Source organism: Aegilops tauschii, chromosome 1 (assembly GCF_002575655.3).
Source record: "Aegilops tauschii subsp. strangulata cultivar AL8/78 chromosome 1, Aet v6.0, whole genome shotgun sequence".
NCBI lineage: Eukaryota > Viridiplantae > Streptophyta > Magnoliopsida > Poales > Poaceae > Aegilops > Aegilops tauschii.
The window spans coordinates 43,039,957-43,052,738 of NC_053035.3; positions in this window are offsets into that span (position 1 = coordinate 43,039,957).

A 12,782-nucleotide genomic window follows, 5' to 3' on the forward strand; every position below is an offset into this window, starting at 1 on the left:
CTAAGCCACCCCTGAAGATGTGGGTGGTTAAGAAAAATTAACTTTCTTTTGCAGGGAAAGGTCTCCAGCCGGAAATCAAAGGCGTCTGATGCTTATGCTGGGGACCTAAGACATCTTGTGGGGCGCAAGATAAAATGCCCAAATGGTCTTACTATGTATTTCGTTCCTGATTTCCTTGATGATCACCCTGTTTATCCTAACTAAGATCTCAACTTTCATAATCCACTCGTTCGTCAAATGTTTATGCTTCACAATACCCTTGGTGAAGCCTATCCCCCTAACTGCACTGTAGGGTATGACACCAAAGGCTTCAGAATGGATTATGGACAGTGGATGCACTAACCACATGACTGGTGATCGAAGTCTTCTCATGGACTCAACCTTACGTCCATCTGACAAGAGTCACATCACATTTGCTGACATTGGTAAAAGCAAGGTATTGTGTCTAGGTAGAGTTGCAATCTCAAAGGATCAACACATGGATAAAGTGATGCTTGTTGAATCCCTTGGCTTCAACTTAATGTCTGTCTCAATGCTTTGTGACTTAAACATGATTGTGATATTTGGAAAATATCGTTGCCTTGTGCTAATGGAATCTGACAAGTCTCTAGTCTTTGAAGGGTATCGGAAAGATGATCTGTATATGGTAGATTTCTCAGCAGGACCACAGTTGGCCATATGTCTTCTAGCAAAAGCTTCAGAGTGCTGGCTCTGGCATCGGAGGCTAGGGCATGCTGGCATGAGGAACTTGTACACACTCGTGAAGAAGAAGCACATCATAGGCATCGAGGGCGTCAAGTTCAAGAAGGATCATCTGTGTGGTGCCTGCGAAGCTGGAAAGATGACTAGGGCCAAGTATCCCTCGAAGACAATCATGACGACATCGCGTCCCTTCGAGCTGCTTCATATGGACTTATTTGGCCCTACTCACTACTCTATTCTTACTACCACTGCTTGCCTCTATGGCTTTGTAATTGTTCATGATTACTCAAGATATACATGGGTGCATATAATTCTCTACAAGAATGAAGTGCAGGATGTCTTCAGACGATTCGCCAATCGTGCCATGACGAATTATGGCATCAAGATCAAGCACATCAGAAGTGACAACGTGTCACATCCCTAGTTCTGGTATGACCTAGGCTAGCCTTCTTGTGAGCATCATGTTTAAATTCAATTTAAAATTGAAATGGGGATTGTGAAACCCTCAGAAATCATTTCTGGAAATGACCCAGATAAAAATTGCTCCAAAAAGGTCCAAGAAAATGTTCATGTTACTCTCTGAAAATATTGGACAGAGATAAGAATCAAACCAATATTTTCAGGAGCTCATAAGTATTATTTTGGCCATTTGGAATTAATGCATAATTATTTGCTTTGGATATATATTTGCTATATATATATAATATGTCCAAAAATTCTGTTAATTGGTGAGGAGTTTCGGAGCAATCCAACTAGTTCCTACAAAAATTGACAGAAGTAAATAAAATGATTTAGTGTTTAAAACTAAATCAAAACAAATTACAGAGAACAAAAATAGAAAGAAAGGAAGAAAACCCACCTGCACTTACCTCCCTATGCAGCCCGTCACTGTGCAACCTGGCCTGGCCCAACGGCCCAGCAGGCCGGCCCAGCCAGCTGGCCGTGCCAGTCGTCCCCTTCCTCGCGCCAGGAGGACGATGGGCACGCGCTCGCCGCCCGCGCGCATGCGCGCCACCTCCTGCTTCTCCCTCCCGTCGCCAGGAACACCCGCGCGACGTCACGCGCCGCCCCGCACCTCTCTCGCTCTCCCCCGTGCCCATTCCCTCTCCCCCTTCGCTCTCTCTCTCGCGGCCACGCGCCCGTCGCCGCCGTCCACAGCCACCGTGGCCTCGGCCACTGCCGCACCTCCCCGACACGCTCCACAGCTCCGCCACGACCCCCTCTCCCTCCTCACCGAGCCAAGCAACCCGGGCGAGCTCCGCTTCGTCCTCGGCGGCGTCGTCTTCGTCTCCGGCCGCCCGAGATCGATGGCGACCCTCCGGCCGCACCAGCCCTTCGCAGAGCTCTCCGAGGACGCCCCCGAATCCGCCGTGAGCCCCTGCATCGGTTCCCCCTTCTCTTCTGCTTTCCCGTGCTCTGTAGCCCCCCACAGCTGCTCGAGCCCGAGCTCCGGCCGCCGCCGTGAGCTCCGCTCCGGCGAGCTCTGGCCACCCCTCCTCCTCCTTCCTGCCCCACCAGATGCGCAAGAGCCCGGGCTACGCCCCGGTGCCCTTAGCCGCCACCCCCGTGGCCTGTAACGCGGACGCCGCCGCGTCCTGAGGTCGCCGACGACGACCTCGCCGGTCTGACAGTGGGCCCCGTCGATCAGGTGATTAGCTCAGTGCTAATCACCACCTAACCTAAGCCCCTGACACTGACCAGTGGGCCCCAGCGCCACTAACCCTGTATTTAGGATAAGTTAAACCCCCTGTTTAACATGTGACACTGACGTGTGGACCCCACACGTCAGGTGTGACCCCAGTCAGCGCTGTTGACTTGGTGACGCAAGCATGACGCAGTGTTGACGCAGTTATTTATTTTCTGGATTTAAATTAAATCAAGAAATTCCAGAAAATGATATAAACTTCAAAAATTCATAGAAATTGAACCGTAGCTTAGATTTAAATAATTTATATATGAAAAATGATCAGAAAAATTCAATATATCCATCTGTGGCATTTTCATGCATGACAAACCAACCTATACATGCTGTATATATGAAAACACACTTATGGCATTTAAAGGGACTTATATTAGAGTTGCATTTGAACCCTTGGTTCAAATGGATCTCTTCCACGTTGAATGCTAAATGCATTGGCTCAAAACACATCACACATTCATGCCATATTGATGCATCATATTGTTGCATATGATTGTGTTTTGATTGTCGACACCGTTCCCTCTCGATAGGTCCTGCTCCGGAGAGTGTTCCAGAGTACCTGTCTGAGGAGCAGTGCCACCCTGTTGATCTACCAGGCAAGCAAACCCCCTTTGTTCATTCCGATACAATCCTACTCTCTCGCTCCTGCTCTCTTTTACTGCATTAGGACAACAACGATTCAACTGCTACTTTATGCTGCGGTAGTTGAACGCATTCCTCTGCATGACCTGTCATTGCCACAGTAAATAGTTGAAACCCACTAGCATGTGTAGGAGTTGTTTGAGCCATGTTGTGTTCCTACCATGCCTTGCCTGCTATTGCTTAGAGTTGTGTCAGGTCTGATTCATAGGGAATGAATTGGAGTGTTACGATATGTTCTGGTGCTGAGAGTTAAGTGAGTGAACACGATTTGGTAAAGGTAGGGATGAGAGGCCATGTAGGAGTACATGGTGGGTTGTCTCATTGGAACCGTCCTTAAGCACTGAGTTCTGTGTATGTTGTCCAATGACTAGCTACTACCACACATTGGGTTCTGGTAACTCGACCCCTCTCGACTTATTAACCAACTTGATCTCTGTCCAGGAGTTGCAACTAGTTTCTGGTGTTTGTAGGTAGTGCTATTTTTCTACCGAGTGGCACCCGGCAGGGTGGGCTTGGGACAGACTAGGCACACGTGGCCCGGTGTACCGAGTGGCACCCGGATGGTGGGCTCGGGAACCCTGCACACATCGTTTGGGGCCGTGAGCGACACCCCGGCCGGATCTCCTTGCGGATGGAACCCGAATAGGCGATAAACCTGGACTAGAGTCTTGTGTGGTTAGTCAGGTCGTGGCCGACACCCTCGCCAGGCTTCCGCTTGAAGGTTGCCAAGGTACATGACGTGTACATGGTGGTAAGTGGCGAGAGCGTGTGTGAAGCAGTACACCCCTGCAGGGTTATCATGATCTATTCGAATAGCCGTGTCCTCGGTTATGGACTTCTTGGATGCTTACGTGGTACATAGACAACTTGAAGTGGATACTCTAAAATGCTCAAAATAAGTGTGAGTGCTATGGATGGCTTCTCGTAGTGAGACGGGAATGAATCCATAGTGGTGTATTGAGGTGGTGATTAGTGGACTCGTGTGCGCCTTCTTACCTCAAAGAAGTTTCTCGTAGTCGTAGAACAGGATAGCCACTGAGTCAAAGCTGGCTTGCTGCAACTAAACCCCACACTACCTTCTTGATACAAATGCATGTATGATAGGATCTGATGTAAGCCTTGGTGAGTACCTTTGTACTCATGTTGCTTTATTTATGTTTTCTGCAGCGGAGACTTCAGTCTTACTAGTAGTTCCGCTTGGACTTCGACGAGTAGCTTGTACCTCAGCTACGATCTTGTACCCTGGGGAGGGGCTTGTAGATAGTTAGGCTTCTCAGCCTTTTCTTTTGTAGTTGTCTGTACTCATACATGTAATGCTTCTGTTGCTTGTATGCTCTGAATGATTGGTCATGTGACCCCTGTTTGTACTTAATGCTATGTGGCTCTTCTGGGCCTTTTATCTATATGAGTTTGTGTTATGTTGTGATGCCATGTTGTACAGCACATACTTGCATGTTATGCATACGTGTAACGTGTAATGCTATGTGTGGGATCCGACAACCTAGTTGTCTATCCTTGGTAGCCTCTCTTATGGGGAAATGTAGTCTAGTGCTTCCACCGAGCCATGGTAGTCCGCTACAGCCCGGTTTACCGGAGTCCTGCTAGCCCAGCACTACTGCTCCGGAACACTTAGACTGGCCGGCATGTGATTCACTTCGTTCCTGTGTCTGTCCCTTCGGGGAAATGTCACGTGGTGACATCCGGAGTCCTGCCTAGCCTGCTACAGCCCGGGTTCCCGGAGTCCTGTTAGCCCAGTTGCTACAGCCCGGATTCACACACTGCTGACCGACATGCTCGATGTTGTTTCATGTATGCCTGTCCCCATAAGTTAGTGCCACTTTGGGTTCACGACTAGTCATGTCGGCCCGGGTTCTCTGTCATATGGATGCTAGCGACACTATCATATACGTGAGCCAAAAGGCGCAAACGGTCCCGGGCCATGGTAAGGCGACACCCGTGGGAATACCGTGCGTGAGGCCGCAAAGTGATATGAGGTGTTACATGCTAGATCGGTGTGACTTAGAATCGGGATCCCGACAGCTTTGGTATCAGAGCCTGACTGCCTGTAGGATTTCCAAGCCAACCTGGTCGAAGTTGAGTCTAGAAATTCTTTAGTTATGTAAGGGAATTGATTGTGGAAGGGAACGTAATGCTCTTTTTACTTCTTTTACCTCATGCTCTTCTGATCTGAGTCATCCTATCTTTCCTACGGGGTTAAGGAACTAGGCTTCCTCTTCTGTATATCAGGATCACATGTTACTACTCCGTAGTCTCTTAGGATTGGTTGATCAGAGTCATATCCCAGTTTGAGTACCTCCAGTGTAGCCTGTTTAGTAATATCTCAGAACCTTGAGTGACGATGTTGAGTATGGTGCTACCCCGCCTTTTGCAGAATGTCTCATTTTGAGCATTTTACTACCGTTATGCTGCCGGATTGTCCTAGGAGCTTGAGAGATACTAAATTTCCTTATGCTACATGTTGCATCCTATAGTTGTTGTTGACCTCGTCCTTGGTTCCGCTTCTCAGGATGTCATCAGTTAACCGAAGTTTTGTTGCTCGTTGCCTGAACCACGGAGGTGGTAGGGATGAGGAGGATCCTTCCGACCAGCCTTCGTTGGCAGAGTTTATGTTAGAGGTGGAGAGGAACAAGCATGAGTCTAACCGCTTGTTAGCACGTATAGAGGAGAACACCGCACCCCAGTGCAAAGAGTCAGCGGCCATCTATGATTTCATTGGTCTGAAACCACCTACCTTCCATCATTCCATTGATCCACTCAATGCAGATGACTGGCTCCGTAGTATCACACACAAGCTGCATTCCGCGAACGTAGCTGAAGGTGACAAGGTCACCTATGCTGCATATCACCTGGAAGGTCTTGCTAGTCTTTGGTGGCAGAACTATGAGGCTATGCTTCCAGCTAGCCAGATACCGGCCTGGAGAGATTTCACTGAGGCTTTTCGCGAGCATCACATTCCTCAGGCTCTCATTGACCGCAAGAGAGAAGAGTTCTGTAGTTTCACCCAGGGTAAGATGGTTGTTGATGCTTACAGTAGAGAGTTTGAGAACCTCGCCCGCTATGCTACAGAAGAAGTGTCCACGGACGCTAAGAAGCAGGCTAGGTTCCGGAAGGGTCTCAACCCCAAGTTGCGTCGTGATCTCCACTTGCACCATTGCAATACATTCTAGGCTCTTGTGAACAAGGCCATTAATGCGGAGACAGCTCAGCTCACCTACGAGGAGTCTCGTAAGCACACCCGTGATTTGGTTTCTTCCTCTGGTTCTAGTTCTCATAAGCGCCGGATTTGGGTTCCGAACTCCGCTCTTCCACCTGGATATGCACCGAGGCCATCTTATGTGGCGCCTCACCCAGTTCAGCAGTATGCTCCACCTAGGCCTATTGGTAGACCGCTTGTCAATGCGGGTCCACATCCAACTTCAGGGACTTGCTTCACATGCGGGAAGCCAGGACACTATGCACGTGACTGCTCTCAAACCAACTATGCCCCACCCCTGCCTGAGAAGTCTATTGGCAGTGGTAAGCCATCACGCAAGATGATCAGTGTCAAGTCAGCTCCCACTGAGCGTTTACGTGTGCATCACGCCTCAGCTAAAGACGCTCATGATGATCCGGATGTCGTTCTTGGTACACTCCTTGTCAATTGCCATCCAGCTTCGGTTCTATTCGATACTGGAGCATCTCACTCCTTCATCTCTGAAGGGTATGCTCGTTTGCACGACATGTCATTTTGTGATATGGCAACTCCACTTGAAATCCAAACTCCAGGGTCTAGATGGCAAACTACCAGAATAAGCCATGGTAATGAAATCCTTGTTGACAGACTTGTATTCCTTGCCTCACTTATAGCCCTCAAGTCTACAGATATTAACATCATCTTGGGTATGGACTGGATGACAGCTCATCATGCCAAGATTGATTGTTACACCAGGTCTGTTCAACTCACACACCCATCTGGCAAGTTAGTGACTGTCTCCACCAGAGTTGCAAAGCGTCAACTCTATTCTCTTAATGCCAGTTCTCTTCCAGAGCTTGAAGATATCCCGGTAGTCCGTGACTTTCCGGATGTCTTTCCAGAGGAACTGCCAGGTATTCCACCTGACAGAGATGTAGAGTTTGTCATAGATCTTATCCCAGGAACCGCCCCAATCTCTAGGAGACCTTACAAGATGGCACCTTTAGAACTAGCTGAGCTTAAGAAACAACTTGATGAGTCCTTGCAAAAGGGTTTCATCCGTCCTAGTTCTTCTCCCTGGGCTTGCCTCGTCCTCTTTGTCAAGAAGAAGGATGGTACGGACCAGATGGTTGTAGATTATCGTCCCGTTAATTTGGTCATGATAAAGAACAAGTATCCGCTCCCCAGGATCAATGACCTGTATGATCAACTCGCTGGATCCTCAATCTTTTCCAAGATGGATTTAAGGTTAGGCTACCATCAAATCAAGATTAGAAACGGGGACATTCCTAAGACGGCTTTTGTCACTCGTTATGGCCAGTACGAGTACACCGTCATGTCTTTCAGTCTAACCAATGCTCCAGCCACATTCTCCCACTTGATGAACTCGATCTTCATGGAGTACTTAGATAAGTTCGTCGTGGTTTACCTCGATGATATCCTTATTTACTCAAAGAACGAGGAAGAGCATGCCGAACATCTTAGACTTGTGTTAGAAAAACTCAGAGAGCACCGCCTTTATGCCAAGTTCTCCAAGTGCGAATTTTGGTTGCCAGAAGTGACCTACCTAGGCCACGTGATCTCTGGTAAGGGCATTGCTGTCAATCCTGAGACAGTTCAGGCCGTTCTTGATTGGACTCCACCTGAAACAGTTAAACAAGTTATGAGTTTCCTTGGTCTAGCCAGTTATTGTCGCCGCTTCGTTGAAAACTTCTCCAAAGTAGCCAAACCCCTCACGGAACTTCTCAAGAAGGATAAAAAGTTTGAGTGGTCCCCACAGTGTGAATACAGTTTTCAGGAACTGAAAAGGCGCCTGACTTCGGCCCCCATACTTGTGCCACCGGATTTCACTAAAGACTTTGTTATCTACTGCGACGCCTCACGACAGGGACTAGGCTGCATTCTTATGCAGGATTGTCATGTGATTGCCTATGCATCTCGACAGTTGCATCCACATGAGGAGAATTATCCTACACATGATCTAGAGCTTGCAGCCGTAGTCTATGCACTTAAGACATGGCGACATTACCTTCTTGGTAAACGTTGCGAGATTTACACCGATCACAAGAGTCTCAAGTATATTTTCACCCAACCAGATTTGAACCTTAGGCAAAGACGTTGGTTGGAGTTGATCTCAGATTACGACTTAGGGATTACCTTCACCCCAGGCAAGGGCAATGTCATGGCTGATGCGCTAAGTCGTAAGTCCTATTGCAACAATCTTATGTTGCAGCAGGGCCAACCACTTCTCCATGAGGAATTCTGTAAGCTTAACCTTCACATTGCTCCTCAAGGATTCCTTTCCACCTTGGTGGCGAAGCCTACTCTTGTGGATCATATCATAGAAGCCCAGAAGCATGATACGGGGATTACCCAGATCAAGAGAAACATTGCCAAGGGTATTGCTGGTAGTTTCTCTATAGATGATCGAGGTGTTGTTCTCTTCGAGAACCGTCTGGTGGTTCCCAAGAAGCAACATCTTCGGCAATTGATCCTTAAGGAGGCGCACGAATCCCCTCTCATGATTCATCCCGGTAGTACTAAGATGTATCAGGACCTACGCCAGAGGTTCTGGTGGACTAGGATGAAGAGAGAAATTGCTGAGTTCATAGCTAACTGTGACATTTGTCGTCGCGTTAAGGCAGAGCATCAAAGGCCTGCTGGCACCCTTCAGCCTTTAGCTATTCCTGAGTGGAAATGGGACAAAGTTGTTATGGACTTCATCACCGGCTTTCCCAGGACCAAGAAAGGGAATAATGCTATCTTCGTAGTCATTGATCGCCTGTCCAAAGTGGCTCACTTCCTACCTGTTCGAGAGAGTATTACTGCTAGTCAGCTCGGTGACTTATATATTTCTCGAATAGTGTCACTTCATGGTGTTCCACTAGAGATCAATTCAGACCGTGGTAGTCTCTTCACTTCTCATTTCTGGGAGAGTTTCCAAACTGCCATGGCACCCATCTTTCCTTCAGTACCGCTTTCCACCCTCAATCAAGTGGTCAGGTGGAAAGGGTCAACCAAATTCTTGAAGACATGCTTAGAGCTTGCGTTATCTCATTCGGTATGGATTGGGAGAAATGCCTACCTTTCGCCGAGTTTGCTTATAACAATAGCTATCAATCCAGTCTTAAGAAAGCTCCTTTCGAGATTCTGTATGGACGAAGATGTCGAACACCTTTGAACTGGTCAGAAACCGGTGAAAGACAATTCTTTGGACCGGACATGATCCAGGAAGCAGAAGAGCAAGTTCGCATCATTCGTGAGAATTTGAAAACAGCCCAGTCTCGTCAAAAGAGCCAGTATGACCGTCGTCATAAGGAAGTGGCTTATGAAGTTGGCGACAAGGCTTACCTTCGGGTTACTCCTCTAAAGGGTACCCATCGATTCGGTATCAAGGGCAAGTTGGCTCCTCGTTATATTGGTCCGTTCCTCATTCTCGCTAAACGAGGAGAGGTTGCCTACCAGTTGGAACTACCCCCACATCTTTCTCGAGTCCATGATGTCTTCCACGTCTCTCAACTCAGGCGTTGCTTCTCGGATCCCATCCGCGGAGTGGACCACGAAACGCTTGATCTCCAAGATAACCTCACATATCGAGAGTACCCTATTCGCATTCTTGATCAAGCAGAGCGTGTTACCCGACGTCAGAACATCAAGTTTCTCAAGGTTCAGTGGTCTCACCATTCTGAGAGGGAAGCTACTTGGGAGCAAGAAGATCGTCTTCGACTGGAGTACCCCACCTTCTTTCCATCGACCCCTGAATCTCGGGACGAGATTCTTTCAAGTGGGGGCGAGTTGTCACATCCCTAGTTCTGGTATGACCTAGGCTAGCCTTCTTGTGAGCATCATGTTTAAATTCAATTTAAAATTGAAATGGGGATTGTGAAACCCTCAGAAATCATTTCTGGAAATGACCCAGATAAAAATTGCTCCAAAAAGGTCCAAGAAAATGTTCATGTTACTCTCTGAAAATATTGGACAGAGATAAGAATCAAACCAATATTTTCAGGAGCTCATAAGTATTATTTTGGCCATTTGGAATTAATGCATAATTATTTGCTTTGGATATATATTTGCTATATATATAATATATGTCCAAAAATTATGTTAATTGGTGAGGAGTTTTGGAGCAATCCAACTAGTTCCTACAAAAATTGACAGAAGTAAATAAAATGATTTAGTGTTTAAAACTAAATCAAAACAAATTACAGAGAACAAAAATAGAAAGAAAGGAAGAAAACCCACCTGCACTTACCTCCCTGTGCAGCCCGTCACTATGCAGCCTGGCCTGGCCCAGCGGCCCAGCAGGCCGGCCCAGCCAGCTGGCCATGCCAGTCGTCCCCTTCCTCGCGCCAGGAGGACGATGGGCACGCGCTCGCCGCGCGCGCGCATGCGCGCCACCTCCTGCTTCTCCCCCCCGTCGCCTGGAACACCCGCGCGACGCCACGCATCGCCCCGCGCCTCTCTCGCTCTCCCCCGTGCCCATTCCCTCTTCCCCTTCGCTCTCTCTCTCGCGGCCACGCGCCCGTCGCCGCCGTCCACAGCCACCGTGGCCTCGGCCACTGCCGCACCTCCCCGACACGCTCCACAGCTCCGCCACGACCCCCTCTCCCTCCTCACCGAGCCAAGCAACCCGGGCGAGCTCCGCTTCGTCCTCGACTGCATCGTCTTCGTCTCCGGCCGCCCGAGATCGACGGCGACCCTCCGGCCGCACCAGCCCTTCGCCGAGCTCTCCGATGACGCCCCCGAATCCGCCGTGAGCCCCTGCATCGGTTCCCCCTTCTCTTCTGCTTTCCCGTGCTCTGTAGCCCCCCGCAGCCGCTCGAGCCCGAGCTCCGTCCGCCGCCGCGAGCTCCGCTCCGGCGAGCTCCGGCCACCCCTCCTCCTCCTTCCTACCCCACCAGATGCGCAAGAGCCCGGGCTACGCCCCGGTGCCCTTAGCCGCCACTCCCGTGGCCTGTAACGCGGACGCCGCCGCGTCCTGAGGTCGCCGCCGACGACCTCGCCGGTCTGACAGTGGGCCCCATCGGTCAGGTGATTAGCTCAGTGCTAATCACCACCTAACCTAAGCCCCTGACACTGACCAGTGGGCCCCAGCGCCACTAACCCTATATTTAGGATAAGTTAAACCCCCTGTTTAACCTGTGACACTGACGTGTGGACCCCACACGTCAGGTTTGACCCCAGTCAGCGCTGTTGACTTGGTGACGCAAGCATGACACAGTGCTGACGCCGTTATTCATTTTCTGGATTTAAATTAAATCAAGAAATTCCAGAAAATGATATAAACTTCAAAAATTCATAGAAATTCAACCGTAGCTCAGATTTAAATAATTTATATATGAAAAATGATCAGAAAAATTCAATCTATCCATCTGTGCCATTTTCATGCATGACAAACCAACCTATACATGCTGTATATATGAAAACACACTTATGGCATTTAAAGGGACTTATATTAGAGTTGCATTTGAACCCTTGGTTCAAATGGATCTCTTCCAAGTTGAATGCTAAATGCATTGGCTCAAAATACATCACATATTCATGCCATATTCATGCATCATATTGTTGCATATGATTGTGTTTTGATTGTCGACACCGTTCCTTCTCGATAGGTCCTGCTCCGGAGAGTGTTCCAGAGTACCTGTCTGAGGAGCAGTGCCACCTTGTTTACCTACCAGGCAAGCAAACCCCCTTTGTTCATTCCGATACAATCCTACTCTCTCGCTCCTGCTCTCTTTTACTGCATTAGGACAACAACGATTCAACTGCTACTTTATGCTGCGGTAGTTGAACCCATTCCTCTGCATGACCTATCATTGCCACAGTAAATAGTTGAAACCCACTAGCATGTGTAGGAGTTGTTTGAGCCATGTTGTGTTCTTACCATGCCTTGGCTGCTATTACTTAGAGTTGTGTCAGGTCTGATTCATAGGGAATGAATTGGAGTGTTACGGTATGTTCTGGTGCTGAGAGTTAAGTGAGTGAACACGATTTGGTAAAGGTAGCGATGAGAGGCCATGTAGGAGTACATGGTGGGTTGTCTCATTGGAACCGTCCTTAAGCACTGACTTCAGTGTATGTTGTCCAATGACTAGCTACTACCACACATTGGGTTCCGGTAACTTGACCCCTCTCGACTTATTAACCAACTTGATCTCTGTCCAGGAGTTGCAACTAGTTTCTGGTGTTTGTAGGTAGTGCTATTTTTCTACCGAGTGGCACCCGGCAGGGTGGGCTTGGGACAGACTAGGCACACGTGGCCCGGTGTACCGAGTGGCACCCGGATGGTGGGCTCGGGAACCCTGCACACATCGTTTGGGGCCGTGAGCGACACCCCGGCCGAATCTCCTTGCGGATGGAACCCGAATAGGCTATAAACCTGGACTAGAGTCTTGTGTGGTTAGTCAGGTCGTGGCCGACACCCTCGCCAGGCTTCCGCTTGAAGGTTGCCGAGGTACATGACGTGTACATGGCGGTAAGTGGCGAGAGCGTGTGTGAAGCAGTACACCCCTGCAGGGTTATCATGATCTATTCAAATAGCCG